This window comes from Panicum virgatum, chromosome 6N (assembly GCF_016808335.1).
Source record: "Panicum virgatum strain AP13 chromosome 6N, P.virgatum_v5, whole genome shotgun sequence".
Classification (NCBI taxonomy): Eukaryota; Viridiplantae; Streptophyta; class Magnoliopsida; order Poales; family Poaceae; genus Panicum; species Panicum virgatum.
In genome coordinates this window covers 53,302,655-53,316,929 of record NC_053150.1, presented here as the reverse complement: position 1 = coordinate 53,316,929, position 14,275 = coordinate 53,302,655, and positions in this window count along the sequence as shown.

Below are 14,275 nucleotides of genomic sequence, written 5' to 3'. Positions count from 1 at the left end.
TGTTCATGGCAGGAAGCTTTGGGCATGCGATGCTTGAGAAATGAGAACGCATGGGAATGAAGCGTGCGGTAGGAGAAAGACAATGGGGAACTCTGGTTTAATTTCAGTTCATGAACTGAAATTAATTTGGGCCCCTCTGCCTATTTCTGAACCTGCTGAAGGAAGGTTTGTCCATGAACTTGCCCATTGCCTATATCTCAGCGGTTCTGTGTCTCCCCCGCCTTCTCGGATTACACCGGCACGCGTATGCCATTCCGCGTGCTGGAGCCTCTGCTAGAATGCGCTTGGGTAGCCGCTGGCTGCAACCTGCAAGAGAAAGCTAGCTGATCTTGGATGACGCAGCGGCGAGACTGCTCTGGAGTCTCTGGGTGCTTGGGAATCTATCCACACTCCAGGTTTTGGTATTGGCAAGAAGCATCGGCATTTCAGTTCCAGCTACTGCTTTAGTTTGGGAGCCCCTACCACTACCGGAAAACCCACATATGCCGAGTGCCCGGATATTTGCCGAGTGCATAATATCGAGCACTCGGCAAAGCTACTATTTACCGAGTGCCAAAAAACATGCACTCGGCGAACAAATGACACTCGGCGGCCTATCTCTTTGCCGAGTGCCAGTCATCTGGCACTCGGCAAAGACACACTTTGCCGAGTGCCAGTCAGTTAACACTCGGCAAAGAGCGTCACTGCACCGACAGACCACAGCAGACGACAGACCACAATAGATGCCACCGCAGACGACCGTTACGTGCTTTTGTTTGCCGAGTGCCTACATGGGGACACTCGGCAACAAGATCTTTGCCGAGTGCCTACATGGGGACACTCGGCAAAAAGATCTTTGCCGAGTGCCCTACAGTCGACACTCGGTAAACTCTGTCACGTGCACCGCACACGCCAGCTCCCCAAGGCCGTTACGCTGTTGCCACGAACATTCCCATTTTTCCACGGCCGTTACCGTTATGCTTCGCCGAGTGCCAAATTGGGGCACTCGGCAAACATATTGTAATGCCGAGTGTAATGGAACAGGCACTCGGCATTTAATAAACTTTGCCGAGTGTCGTCTTTGGCACTCGGCAAACAAATACAAAAACTTTCTCCAACAACCTCCAAACTTTTTCCTCCGTTCTCATACTATGTGAAAGACATCATATTTAAATTTGGCAAATTATCCTTTATGTTTACTATATTTAGATTATTTATTTGATTACAAGAATATTTTGTGTATAATTCAAATTTGAACTGCCAAATGTTGTCAAAAGTGTTGATAATTAATGGAAAAATTATATTCATGTTATTGAGTCAAATTTGAGGGTTTGTACAAGAATTTAAAGAAAAAAATCAAATATCTTATTCAGGAAACATAGCAATGAATTTGTGGCCGAATAGATTTTAAATTCTATAAAACACAAATGACGTCCGAAAATTATGAATTTTGTAGTGAAAGCATGATATCATAAGTAGAGGCTGTGGAAAAAATTTGAGAAGATTTCAAAAAAGTTATCACATACGTTGGTTACAGGATGAGGAATCCCGAAGAAGATCCAAAGACATTTGAATGAGTCAGTTAAGTTTTTGAGTCCAACGACCATCCAATTGAGTTTGGACTTCAAAATTTTTTGTGTAGGCAATGGTCATGATGGATAGGTTTATGGTAAATATTCATTATTTTTTGAGCCCATTTGATAATATTAAAGTTTTTTTAGTACTATGTAAATTGAATTTGAACTTATACTGCATGAAATAATGGAATTTTTTTGGCTAAAGTATGTTAAATTTTTTATATGCACAATAGACCTCATAAATTGGTTTATGTTAAAGTTTGGTTATTTTTCGAAATGTTTTCGTATTTTTCAATTTTTTTGAAAAATGTAGTGAATTAGTTCATACAAATTGAAATATAGCTAAAAGTGATTGAAATAATATAATTTTTATCATTGAAGCATGATATATTTGTCTGAAATATAAGTTTAGTAATGAAATGTTAAATTATAATCAAAGAAATATGTTTAAATAAATTTTGAATTGAAGGATTTTGAAATGAAATCCTGGCTTTGCCGAGTGCTGCCAGTATGGCACTCGGCAAAGCGGTAGCGGCTTTGCCGAGTGCCAGATCAGGGCACTCGGCAAAGAGGTAGCGGCTTTGCCGAGTGCCAGATCAGGACACTCGGCAAAGCGGTCGTGTCTTTGCCGAGTGCCGTGATCTGGCACTCGGCAAAGTTTCTGCCCTCGCCCCCAGCTAAGTGACCGACCCGCACACACGCGCACTTACTCACGCGCGCACACACCCGTACTCACGCCGCCGCCTCCACTCCGCCGCCTCCACGCCCCGCCCCGGCGCGCCGCGCCCTGCCCCGCCGCCTCCACGCCCCGGCTCGCTGTCCTCGGAGCGCCGCCCCGCCCTCGGAGGGCCGCCGCGTCCACTCCGCCGCGCCGCCGCCTCCACGCCACCGCCCCGGCGCGCCGCGTCCCGCCCCGCCTCCTCCACGGCCCGGCGCGCCGTCCCCGGAGCGCCGCCCCTCCCTGGCGCCCTACCCTCAGAGCGCCGCCACGTCCACTCCGCCGCGCCGCCGCCTCCACGCCGCCGCCCCGGCGCACCGCGCACCGCCCCGCCTCCTCCACGCACCGGCGCACTCGGTAATGATGCCCTCAAAGACTGCTGCGTTTAATTTGCTCCGTCACGCACGTTTGTTGGTATGATCATCCTTCAGTATCAGTACGATGTAGCAAGGTATCAGTAGTTGTGGCGTATATCTGCAATGCAGATGCAAATTCTGGCTTGATATGGTACTAGTAGTAGTAGCCGCAGTAGTAGTAGCAACGAACCAGTATGCACTATGCAGTGATGGAATCATGTGTTTGATGTGCACCTGATGGCTGGGGACATTTGGAATGGAAATGGGAGACCAATGCTTTGTTATTGAAGATGTGGTTCAATTATTTGTGTTTGCAATTCCTGTGATTTATGTGTCCTAATTCCTAATTTGTCTGTTCCTTCTTCCATGGATCTTTTTTAGCATTGCCGTCATGATGCATTTATACAGGCTGGGCTGCGGGTTTTATGTCACACTTGATCCTTTTTTTGGGCAACGACAATCCACCCAAGGGTCGAGCTCTGTTGTGTTATCAGTGTGTTCTAAAATTCTTGTGCTTTCTAAGTTCTTAGATGTTTGTGCAGGCTCGGTATTGGTCTATCTTTCTATGGTTCCAAATTGTTTATGGGAGCGATCGCATAGAGAATGTTATTAAAATGATCAAAGTGGTCATGATGTGTTCGTAAACATGTTAATAAGTTTATCCAGATGACATGTTAATCAATTACTGCTCCTTTTCCATGTGACCATGTGCTTACCTAGGCAGGTATATATGTTAGATAAAATGGGGGAATGTAATGTAGGGATGTAAAGAAGAATGATGTGGCAGTTATTCGGTATCATATATTTACAAAATACAAATTAACTGCTTGATCGAACACAAATGGTGGTGAAAGAATTACATGCTGACATGCACTTGATCGCTGGTGGTCAAAATGGATTGAATGCTGAGATACACTTTAACTAATCAGTTAACCATTTCTGTTTGCAAGTGCTGTGTCTTGTGATTTATGAGTCCTATAATCCTATTTGGTCACTGCTTCCTCACCTGGGGCTGCATCAGATTTGGTATATGTACTTCATAAATCGTATTCTTACAATGGTATATGTACTTTATAATCCTAAAGAGTCATGACTACCATATATGGATTGAGCGGCTTCTTCCGGTGATGGTTCGAGGCTACTTACCTGATAATGTATGGCTCGTGCTAGCAGAGTTGAGCAATTTTTTCCGTCAGATTTGTGCTAAGGAGTTATCTCGGGCTGTTATTGCGGACATGGAAAAAATGGCTCCCGTGTTGCTCTGTAAGTTGGAGAAGATCTTTCCACCAGCCTTCTTCAATCCAATGCAACATTTGCTTCTGCATCTACCTTATGAGGCAAGAATGGGAGGGCCTGTGCAGTTCCGTTGGTGCTATCCAGTTGAAAGATGCCAGAAGGTTCTTCGAACGAAATGTAAGAATAAATGCAAAATTGAGGCTTCGATTGCTGAGGCATACATTTTGGAGGAGGTGTCAAACTTCACGACTAAATACTATGGTGAGAAGCTTCCCAGCGTGCATAATCCACCTCCTCGTTACAATGCTGGCGATAATGAATCGAGTCTCAGTATTTTCCGAGGGCAACTTGGAAGTGCAAGTGATGCGAGGTACAAGACCCTGAACCATGAAGAGTGGCGTCGTATCATGCTTTATTTGTTGACCAACCTTTCTGAGGTGGAGCCGTACATAGGGTAAGTTCTCATTTAACGTGTTCATGATGTTCCACGATTTAGCATCTCATTTAACATCTTCTTGCGTTTGCACTAAGCAGCATCCAACCCCTTGATCATATTTCACACAGGCAATTTGTTCGTCTATTCTGGCGTCGCTCAAGGTCTCCGACCCAGAACGAATCAGAGTCTCTTCTAAAAAATGGCGCCGGAAATTCTCAGCCCGATTTCATTTATTGGTTGCAACAAAAGGTAAACTCCGGTTCACATGATCTTTGCTATAGCTATAGGTTCAAGTGCATATGACGAACTTTGTCCCTTTCGCTTTCAGGGGCAAACCGATTCGTCCATGAGTGCCGAGTTGAGACAAGTGGCTGATGGATTTAGCTATAGGGTTAGGTCATTTAACGTTTATGACGTGAATGGATATCGCTTTCACACAACAGGATACGAGCAAAGTCGGCCCAATCGAAAAACCACTAATACTGGAGTATTTACGCTAGGCCAAGATGGGGTCGAGTATTATGGAAGACTTGAAGAAATATACGAACTCAAGTTTCGAGGTTCCGTACCACTGACTCCCGTTATTTTCAAATGCCATTGGTTTGATCCTACATTAACCAGGCGGACCCCAAATGTTGGCCTAGTCGAAATTCGTCAGGATTCAAAGTTACCAGGCGACGATGTCTACATTGTGGCTCAACAGGCCACACAAGTTTATTATCTCTCATATCCGTGCCAAACCGACAAACGTCTTCAGGGTTGGGATGTTGTGTATAAGGTATCGCCACACGGCAAACTTCCTGTCCCAAACAATGAAGACTACAACAATGGCAGAGAGTTCTTTCAAGAAGAAGGACTAGAAGGGAGTTTCGAGATAGACTTAAGTGACGTGATGGGAATGGAAGTGGACAATCAAAGGATTGCTGACGAGGAAGCTGGAGACGAGGTTGAAAATGCTCATGATTTAGAATTACTCGAGCGGCTGCGTTTGGGCAGAGACAGTGAAGATGACATTCCTCCTTCGAATTATGCTGATTACGTCGAGGAGCCAAATAGTGATGATGAGGATTATGATCCAGCTAATCCCGATTATGATGACTATTTCTAGTACATGTATGAACTGAATTATTTAATTCTATGTATATATATTATTTTATTTTGCTTAATTTGCTATGAAACGAATTGTTTAATTCTATGAACTGATTTTGCATATTTGTAGATATATTTATTGTTTATTTTGCATAATTTGTTAAGTACATATTGTTCATTTTTGCTGATTCATTTACAATTATTGATTGCAGGTTATTGATTCGAAATGCCAGGCGGGGGCAAGATTGGTTTCCTGAGCGCCTTGTACAGGAGTAGTGGTGGAGAGCAAGAGGCTCCTGAGGGGTCCAGTGTAGCAGGGGGGTCCAATGTCTCAGAGGGGTCCAGGAGGCGTTGGGGACGAGGGCCAGGGAGAACGAGAGGAGGTAAGACAGGTGGTGGATACCAGGGGAGGACGAGAAGAAGCAGGAGGGAGAGGACACCTCCAGATTTGACGGCGGCGGCGGCGGCGGCGGAGGAGGAGGAGGAGGAGGAGGTGCGGGAGTAGGAGGAGCCGAGACAGGAGGAGGAGGACCAGGAGGAGGAGGACCAGGAGGAGGAGGAGGAGGCAGCAGGAGATACGAGGGCGGTGTGGTTGCGAGGACCGTCGCAACTGCCGCAGCGGCCGATACCTCTTGCGAGACGCCCGATCATTCGACCGGTACCAGACAGGTAATACTTTATGTTATACACAATGGCATTTATTTTTCAATTCATATGTTCAAAATGACAAGATACTAATACTTTATGTTATACACTTTTACAGGTATTGGATGCTCGTGCAGGCGGGTGCCCACAAAAGGAAGCCCAACGGCATCCTGGGAACCCTATGCAGGGAGCTCTTCCCTGGGCTGGTGATGCATGCCGGGAACCTGGAGCCGGCATACACGTGGGACCACTACATCGCCGTCCCAGATGCAGAAGATCGGGAAGGGAGGTCCTTCGGCAACAAGGCGAGACGGGTGGTGGGAGAATTTTGGGTAAGTCGTCGCACTATATTGGTGAATAGTTACCATATATTTGAAACTCTTTGAATATTGACTGCAATTATCGAGTCTATGCAGGATTTCTTCAGGTGCGAGCCAGGATATGAGGCCATAGCGGCTCAGGTGGCTGACACAGCATGTCGCAAACTAGTGAAGGACATGCACTACGAGGCGCGTGTTCAGGCCGTAATTACCTACTGCGCCGATGTGGAAAAAAGGAAGGTCGGCAAGGACGTAGCAAGAAATATGTTTCTCACGCGGGAACAATACTTGAGGGTAAATGACGAAATCACTACTCATTTCTTTTGAATTTCATTTTCGGAAATGTCATCCACTTTGCTTCCATTACATGTAGGTGCCTCCGAACTGGTGTGCTGGCAAGGGCGCGTGCTGGGAAATGATGGTGGACATGTGGCTTAGCGAGGAGTGGATTCAGCGGCACAACTTATGCCGGGAGCGCCGCTTGTTGATGCAAGGTGCGCCACACCATCAAGGCAGCCGAGGCCTTCCCGAGTACAGGGATGCTTGGGTAAGTCATTACACTTTTTGGTACTTTCGAACTCTAAATTCTGCATTCTCACTAATCATTGTATTCTTTCGCTTTGCTTGCAGTCGGGGTCACATGAAGACCAGGAATGCAATGACTTCCAGGCATACTGTATGGCGCACAAGGGCAGGGCGACGTCCGACGTCTCCTACAACCCGGCGGATCCACCCGAGGCGTACAGCAACCCGAGCGTCCACACGCGCATCACTGAGTACACGGAGATGGGAAAGGCACTCCATGGGGACACATGGGATCCGGCCACCCAGCCCCTTTCTGGAGAAGCCATCATGAGGGCAGGAGGAGGGAAGAAGCACGGCCGTTACTGGATCGCCAACAGCCTTGTCGACACAGCCAGTACGCCGACTCTCTCTCAGCTTCGGGCAAGGACCACCGACTCGACTCCGCCAATACGCCCACGGCCTGAGACTTCAGTGGCCAGCGTGCGTGCAATCCAGGTAATTTCTGCTCCATTTGTCGTTCGTTGCTGTTAGTTATATTTTGTTCGCATTGTAACATTTGGGTGAAATCTTATAGGCCCGGATGGACGAAGAGATGAAGAGGCGGGAGGAGATCGAGGCGAGGCTGGAGGAGGAGCGGACGCTAAGGCAGGAGCAAGAGCGCAGGTGGCAGGAAGAGCGGATGCAGGAGCGGCAGAGGATGGAGCAGGCGCTTCTTGCTGAGCGACAGGCCGCGCAGCAACAGATGCAGACCATGTTCTCATATCTCCAAGGCCTTGGCGCGACAATCAACTATCAACCGCCGCCAACGATGGCCTGGCCTCCACCACCGCTGCCACCGCTAGGCATTCCGTCTATCTTTCCTCCATCTGGCGCTACACGCACTCCTGTGAGTATGATATATAGATTTACTTTGCTTGCACATATATATTCAAATTTTGAGATACTTTATGTCAATATATCATGTGCTATATCTGAAAGAACATCTAGACTCACTTAGTGGAGTGTTGAGATACTTAGTGGTTGGCTGATCGAACACGTGTGCTACATGATCCTTCCCAAGATCTCTCGTGCTATATACTAGAGATTAGCTAGGCTGCCAATGTAATTTCCCACAAATTAGACAGTAAATTCGTGACTATATATTGCTATTTAATTACGTATGATTAGGAGGCACCAGGACTGATCTTTCAGCCACACTTGGAAAATTAGTGGAAGTTTAGAACGATCGTACATGATGGACAAGTAGTATAATCTCAGTACTCCTTTTATTTTTTCCTTCTTTTATCAAGCTAATACTGGTTCAGATGCATTGCAAATAATACTTGTGTTTGATGCAATATATACAGCCTGCATTTTTATTGTATTTTACCTTGTTCAGATAGTGGCTCTATGCATCACCATGCCAAAAGTTAAAATATATTTTTTTTGCAGAATCAATCGATTGGGGGGTCAAATGAGCCTCCGGACGAGCATTCACCGGCACGTGCAGCGTCGTAGTGGCCACCTAGCTGATTTAGAGTTGTTTATGATATTTGTTCTACGGGCTTGTTGTTGTTGGACTGGGCTTGTTGTTGTTGGACTTTGCTTGTTGAACGTTACACTTATACCATCGATGTTGGACTTATGCTATTTGTGATATTCATGCGACACAGCGTGAGATATTTGTGTTATTATGTGATGGATGTGCCATATATATGTAACGCTTGTCTGGAATGTATATATGTTTTTTTTGTGACGATGAATGTGGTTAATACATAAAAACAGAAAACATATAAAAAAACAGCAACAATTTGCCTGAGTGTTTTTACCCTGACACTCGGCAAAGCAATCATTTTTCGATTTCCTGGAAAACGTATTTGCCGAGTGTAATTACCTTGGCACTCGGCGAAGTTTCAAACTTCGCCGAGTGCCAGAATACTAGCACTCGGCGAAGACCCAAACTTCGCCGAGTGCCAGAAGACTGGCACTCGGCAAAGACCCAAACTTCGCCGAGTGCCAGACGCCTGACACTCGGCAAAAACCCAAACTTCGCCGAGTGCGGCCAGGTTGGCACTCGGCGAAGTTTGAATCTTTGCCGAGTGCCGAGCATATGGCACTCGGCAAAGTTTTCGACCCGTCCCGTTCGCCAGTTCGCCGTCCCGTTCGCCAGTTCAACTGTCCGTCCGTCCGTCCCGTTTCAACTTTTTTTGCCGAGTGCGACTTGGCACACGGCAAAGGTTTGCCGAGTGCCCGAGAAAAGGCACTCGGCAAAGCCGGCTTCGCCGGTAGAAGAAAGGCCGTGTGCGCTTTGCCGAGTGCTACACTCGGCCAACAATTTGCCGAGTGTTTTTCTGCCTTTGCCGAGTGTCTGTGACACTCGGCAAAGTACCTGAGTCCGGTAGTGTACCGTGGCCCATTTCAGTTCCAGCTGCACAACTGCTGGAGCGGCGGAGCTGTGGAGGCCCGACTATGCTAGGCGAAGCGGCAATGCCGCACCCTGGCCGCGTGCTCCACGCCTTGCACGCCCAAGCCCCGCGCTCCTGCTTGGCTGCGGTGCTGGCCTGGCCGCTGCCCGCATCCCATGGCCCGCTCAGCTACCACGCCCGTGCCGCCGATCATCTGGTCGGCCAGGGAGCCCCTACCATTGTTCGTCCTAGCGGCCGACGAGTCCCTACCTTCGTCTGGCCTCATTGATCGCATCCGTGCTGCTAGGATCGCCGATTCGAGGAGCTAGGGATCGGATGCGGTCTTGCGGCTAGGTATTGGGGAATCGAAAGAGCACTGGGGGCTTGGCTTGTCTTGTCAGTCAGGCTGGCTAATTGGTTACCTGAGTGCTAATGGGCTAATGTGCCGTTGCGTGGGGAGGGGTGAGACATAATCTACTATGATTCTCAGCACCAAGCAGAACCTAGAAGTTTATAAACTCGTTATATTGTGTAATATTCTTATTTTTTATTCATATATATAATGTTTTGCCAAAAACAATGGGTATTCACTTGAATACCCTTGCTCGAATGTAGGCCCGCCACTACGACCAAGTCAGCTGGCTATTATATTGCTCCCGATCGAATCCAGGCCGTACGTACACTACTGGAAAACGGGCCAAAGGTCCAGGTACTATACAACAGCAGCTGGTACCTTTGGCCTGGACTGGGTGCAAGGGAGGGATATTGGTATCGGGTCATGGCACGACCCGGTGCCAATACAAGAGCATAGGCACCGGGTGGTGCCCCTAACCGGTACCAAATGACGACGTCGTCAAAGGCACCGGTTCTTGGCATCACTCGGTGTCTATTGTGCAGGTAAAGGCGCCGGGTGATGCCACGAACCGGTGCCGGAGAATGCTCCATCGTTAGGCACCGGTTGGTAATATGACCCGGTGCCCTTGAGCTAGATTTGGCACCGGGTCATTAGCACCAACCGGTGCCTTTGGCCGGTGCCTATAAATAGCCCCCTCCAAGCTGCTGTGAACTCACTGTTCATGGCAGTCAAGTGAGGGGAGGGGAGATGAATTTTATAATTTTTTAAAAAGGTTAGTATTTTTTTCCTCATGATTTAAAAATTAATTGTTAGATGTAGTTATTTAATTTATAGTTGCTATATTAATTATCCTTGCAATTAGTTTATTGTTCTATTTAGATGTAGTTATTTAGTATATAGTTGTATTAATTATTCTTTCATTTAGTATATAATTATTGTTATATTAATTGATGTACATGTGATAATAATATTTATTTAGATGTTGTTAGCAATTTAATTAGTTTGCTATTATTTTATAGATGTGTTATTTTTTATATGTACATGTTGTAATAATATTTCTTGTTCTCTTATAAATCTATTAATTGGCTGATAATTCATTATAAATCTGATAATTGAATAATAAATCTGATATTTGCCTAGAAATTAGTTAATTGCCTAATAATTAAAATAATTGTCTAATAACTCAAATAGTTGACTAATAAATCAGTTAATTGCCTAATAAATTAGTTAATTCAATAATAAATCTAAATAATGCCTAATAAATTTGTTAATTGCTCAATAAATCTATTTATAATAATTGAGTAATAAATCTAATATTATGAATGAATTATTATGACAATCTATGATGTATATAAATGAATTGTGAACCCAGATGAGTCGGTAATGGATGTACATGGCCAATCGGCGTTCAAAGGAGTTCATGGATGGCGTGCATGAATTCATAGAAACGGCCAAGAAACACAAGTATGGCGGTTTCGTTCGTTGCCCATGCAAATTCTGTAAGAATGAGAGGGATTACTCATCATCAAGAACCATCCACAATCACTTGTTCAATAGTGGTTTCATGCCGAACTACTATGTTTGGACCAAGCATGGAGAAAGAGGAATTATGCTGGAAAATAATGAAGAAGAAGAGGACAGGATTCCTGACTTTGCAGCTAATTACGGTGCCTTTTTTGATGACACTGCAATGGGTGAGCCTGAAGAAGATACTGAAGGACATGTTGTAGAAGATGATCTGGGTCAGATGCTACGTGAAGTTGAGGAAGTTTGCGAAACAGAAAAGGAATCGAGAGATCTGAAGCGTATGTTGGAGGACTACAGAACATTGTTGTACCCAGATTGCAAACAAGGCCACAAAAAGTTGGGTACCATACTGGAATTGTTGCAATGGAAGGCATCAAATGGTTTGTCTGACAAGGGATTCGAGGAGTTGCAGAAACTTTTAAAAAATTTACTCCCTGAGGGTAACACCTTGCCCGAAACAACATACGAGGCAAAAAAGGTTATTTGTCCTTTAGGATTAGAAGCATAGAAGATAAATGCTTGTCCTAATGACTGCATCTTATATCGTGGTGAATATGAAAATTTGGATTCGTGCCCTGTATGTAATGCATGTCGGTATAAGATTCCTCGAGATGATCTAGGCGACATTGACAGGATACGTATCAAGAAGAGGATGCCTGTAAAGGTGATGTTCTAATACCACGTCTGAAATGTTTGTTCATGAATAAAATGAATGCAAAATTGATGCGATGACACAAAGAAGAACGTAAGCAAGACAATATGTTGAGACACCCCGCTGATGGGTCGCAGTGGAGAAAGGTGGACAGAATATTCCAAACATTTGCAAATGATGCGAGGAATATAAGATTTGGCTTAAGTACGGATGGCATGAATCCTTTCGGTGAGCAGAGCGGTGGCCATAGTACCTGGCCTGTGACACACTGTATATACAACCTTCCTCCTTAGTTGTGTATGAAGCGGAAGTTCATTATGATGCCGGTGCTTATTCCCGGCCCCAAGCAACCTGGTAATGATATTGATGTGTATCTAAAACCACTGGTTGACGATCTTCTATTGTTGTGGAAAGAGGAGGGGGTTGCTATGTGGGATGTGCACGCAGAGGTACATTTTAACCTACGTGCATTGCTTTTCGTAACAACCAACGATTGGCCCGCACTAAGCAACCTGTCTGGACAGTCTAATAAGGGTTATAGGGCATGCACCCATTGTTTAGAAGAAACCGACAGCATGTATCTGAAGCACTGTAGGAAGATAGTGTATATGGGTCATCGTCGACTTCTTCCGATGAAGCACCCATTAAGTAGGAGGCATGATCACTACGGTGGAAAGGCAGATCATCGTATGAAACCTAGGCACCATTGTTTGAAAATAGTATTTGAAATGGTTAAAGATGTAAAAGTAGTATTCGAAAAAGGACCTGGCAGCAGATTAGTGCAGAGTGATGACGGACGCGCACCTATGTGGAAAAAGAAGAGTATTTTTTTGGGATTTACCTTATTGGAAAGTCTTAGAAGTCCGCCACGCAATTGATGTGATGCACCTAACAAAGAATCTTTGTGTGAATCTTTTAGGCTTCCTTGGTGTCTACGGTAAGCCTAAGGATACACTCGAAGCTCGGCAAGATCTTCAACGATTGAAACAACGGGCCGCCCTACATCTAGAAAAAAGGGATAAAGGACGTCATTACCTAGGTCCTGCGTGCTACACTCTTAGCAAGGAAGAGAAGCAAAGTATGTTCGATTGTTTGAACAATATCAAGGTTCCATCAGGCTACTCTTCGAACATAAAGAGGCTACTAAACCTAAAGGAGAAGAAATTCGCTCACGTAAAGTCCCATGACTGTCACGTGTTGATGACACAATTAATTTCAGTTGCACTAAGAGGTATTCTACCAGCTAATGTTCGAGCAACAATCATAAAGCTTTGCGCGTTTCTCAACACAATTTCTCAGAAGGCAATAGATCCATCGAGTCTAATCAGGCTACAAGAGGATGTTGTCCAAAGTTTAGTTAGTCTTGAGATGATATTTCCTCCATCATTCTTTAATATTATGACACATCTTCTAGTTCACCTGGTCAAGGAGATTGGTATTCCCGGTCCTGTTTTCCTTCATAATATGTTCCCTTTTGAACGATATTTTGCAGTCCTAAAGAAATACGTTCGTAATCGGGCTCGTCCCGAAGGAAGCATTGCGAAGGGTTATGTCACAGAGGAGGTCATTGAGTTTTGTGTTGACTATGTGGATGAACTCTGCCCAATTGGGGTTCCAGTATCACGGCATGAGGGTCGACTGATTGAAAAGGGCACACTTGAAAGAAAATCAGTAAATGCCACCGATCATGCCACGTTGAGCAAAACACATCTCACAGTTCTGCAACAATCAACCTTGGTGGCTCTATACATGGAGGAGCACATGCAAATGGTCCGAAGCATGTACCCTTTGAAGTCTGAGATATCGATTAAAAACCATCATAACGATACATTCGCCACCTGGTTGCAGAAGGAAGTCATGGCCAATGATGAAATTCATGAGCAGCTAGCTTGGCTGGCCAGGGGTCCGGCAAATTCAATCTTGATGTACCAAGGATATGAAATTAATGGATACACATTTTACACAAGATCCCAAGATAACAAGAGCACCAATCAAAATAGTGGTGTCCATATAGATGCCACAGACTCTAGTAGACAAACAAACTCATATTTTGGTTACATTGAGGAGATCTGGGAACTCGACTATGGGCCGCTGAAGATCCCTCTATTTCCAGAGTCTTGATATCGACGAGTACGGAATGACAACAGTAGACCTCAAAGTGCTTGGCTATCGAGACGAACCATTCGTCCTAGCTAACGATGTCACCCAAGTTTTTATGTGCAAGACATGTCTAGCAAACCAAAAAAGGACAAGTTTAGAAGTAAATCAAGTTTTGCAGGTGCGGGAGATGAGCCAAAGCGCCACATAGTTCTGGCAGGCAAAAGAAAAATTGTGGGAGTCGACGATGTCACATATGAAGAAGAATACAACAAGGTCGAAGACATGACTCCGTTCGCAGAGGAGGTTGACACAAGTATTCTTTTAGCCCAAAAGGAGGCTCCCCGCACACGTCATGATCACAATGAACGGACGATTG